Here is a 2,979-nt window from a genome sequence, read left to right as displayed (position 1 = left end):
ATTTGTTCTTACTATACCTAATTTTTTTATTTATGTGTAATACATTCTTATGTATGCTATAGAAATATGATTTGATTCCATTAACTTGCCAAATTTTTTTGAAAAATCTAAAGCTAAAGCACAAAAATATATTTATAGATATTTTACTTTAATTTTTTAACTAAAAAATATAATATTTTTTGTCATATTTGTTGGAATTCAAAGTTAAATATGAATATTAATTTTTGAAATAGAATAAATATATTTTAAATTTTTTGCATCTAAAAATAATATTCTATCCATGTTAGAATTATTTAGATGGATAAGTAATAGAGAATATAGAATTATTTAGGATGGATAGAACTAAGTACATCTTTTTATTGAAAATACAAATTTAAAAATATTATATTCAATTCTCAATAGTCAACCTCTCATTGAACCATTGTATTTTCAAAAGATTTTTGAAAAAAATGAAATAGTTTTAGGTGTATAAATTTTGTAAAAATTTAATTAATTTAAGATATTCATTATCGTTGATTAAAAAAGTAAATTGAAATGACAATTTAATATTTCTATACTCTTAAAATATTATTTATTTATTTTTCTACCATTCTTTATCATCCAATGATCACATTAATATAATTTAATTCAATAAAATTATTTATTATCATTTGATTGAATAAAATTTTTATTTTAGCTGAAAAAAATATAACTAAGAGCGCGGAAGCGTCTCTTCATTCGAGAGTATGATTGAGATCAGAGAGCTTGACTCTTGTGGTTCTTTGATCTTCGTTAACCAAAATCTTCTGTATTTTTTATAGGGTTGAATCACAATTTTACTGTGGAAAAAGAGCTGCGAAGGCGAGTTTGATGTGTTGGAGACCAAAATTCTAAAGTCGTTATTTATATTTGAGTGTGACACTCATTAAACCCTAAAACTCAAATAAAATAGTATCTATGATTTTAATCTCATTTATCCAAATCAAAAGTAATAATGACTTATTTAATTTAACATTTATGACAATAAATGAGATCACCGTTATATAAGTCATTTAATGTGAAATTACTTAATTTACGATTATAATTAATATATGTATTATCCATAAATATATTAAGAAATAATAATTTCCTAACAATCTTCTATTTGGGTTATAAATATATATTTTTTTCTGAGATAACCTCTTATAAATTTTACGCATAAATCTGAATGTTATTTCTCTTATTACTTTAATAATCTGGTCTATCTCATATATTAGTTATGAAATTACCGAAACTTTTATCACATTAGTGTCACAACAAAACTATGATGATCCCATACTAAAATACTCAACCACATAGATCAAATTTGGATGAAAAAATTCAGAAATTACATGCAAAAATGATCTCATGCATGTCTATTTTTAACTTGAATAAAAATTCTATTTTATTCAGTGACAGACTCAGATGAAACTGCAACGACAATGTCCGGGCTCATAGTGAAGGTGACTAAGTGATGAGTCTGTGGAAGAAGAAGAGAAGAACTTAACAAACTCACAATGAGAGAGAGAAAGAGAGAGAGAGAGAGAGGAAAATTTACCTAGAGAAAAGAAACTCGGCAGGAGAATGGTGGCGACGGGCTCAACAACGACGGTAACGGGATGAGCAGCGATGATGACATAAGCTGTGAACAGTGACGGACCCAGAAAAATTTAGTAATGGGGACAAAAATATAATAAAATTTAGGTATAGATATTTTTTTGCTTCCCACGATATTCAACAAGTTAAGGACTAATCCGTCATGAATTTGAATTCCATTTAAGAATCTACAATTGGCCGGCAACGAGTTGCTATACATACGAGACAGAATTCGAACCCTCAATACTTATTTAAGCGGACGACTAAGTTGATCACTTGATCAATCTAAATTGGTTTAGATATATTCAAAATTTAAAATTGAAACTATCTAATACATATTGATAAGAACTAGAAATATACACACAATCATTATTATAATATTTAAAATAATAAAAATATAATTTCATACACATAGTATAATATTTAAAATAACAAAAAAATATTTATAAGGACCTTTTTTATTTTTAACATGATTAAATATTTTTTTATATATATATTTTTAAACAATTATTTTACTTAATTGTCAAATCTACTTATTATAATTTTTATAGTATAAATAAATTTTTAACCAAAATAATTACAGTATATTAATACATAGATAATATATTTTTTATCTTAAACAATTTTTAAAAAATCACTAATAATTTAAGTTGTATTCAATTAAAAAATTAAGTTTTAATTTAATTATTAATTAATTAACTAATATAATATAATTAATTATCACTAATTTTTTAGTGCATTTATTTATTTTTCATACTAAATCAAATTTAACAATATAATTATTATTATGTGTTAAGTTTAACAAAATATTTTTTAACATAAAATACAAAAGAACTATTTATATTTTATTTTGAGACAAATATAATATAATAAGTGGTATACATGTATATAAGTATTACTTTTTTAAAAAAAAATTGTGGAGGCAAATGCCCCTCTATATTAAACATGGGTCCGTCTGTGGCTGTGAAGGAAGCTGATGGGAGTTGTGAATAGGTAAGCGGCGATGAACTCAGCAACAACATGACAGGAGTTATGCGGTTTTTTTGTGAAGAAGTCGAGAAGAAGAAGATTTTAGATGAGGATGATTGAGTTTATCTTGCATGGCTATAGAGTATAGACTGAAGTTATGAATCATGTGTAATGTGAGGTAAATCCTAATTCCTAAAAAGTGTTTATATGTATATATTTGGGGCGGGTATACCCTAAATCCGACCAAACCCTGTCTTGAGCAAAATCTGCCCCGACTCGGGTCAAGTTATTACCCTTTTCATCTGGGTATGGACGGGTCAAGTACCTGCATATTCGAAAACTCCTGCCAAGTCTAACCACGTATTGATACTCCATTTATCAAGGGTTTATCACTAGCTAATGGATTGCTATATACAC

This window comes from Arachis stenosperma, chromosome 10 (assembly GCF_014773155.1).
Source record: "Arachis stenosperma cultivar V10309 chromosome 10, arast.V10309.gnm1.PFL2, whole genome shotgun sequence".
In the NCBI taxonomy this organism is placed as follows: Eukaryota; Viridiplantae; Streptophyta; class Magnoliopsida; order Fabales; family Fabaceae; genus Arachis; species Arachis stenosperma.
The sequence above is the reverse complement of the archived record's forward strand: the minus strand, read 5'-3'. Positions refer to the sequence as shown.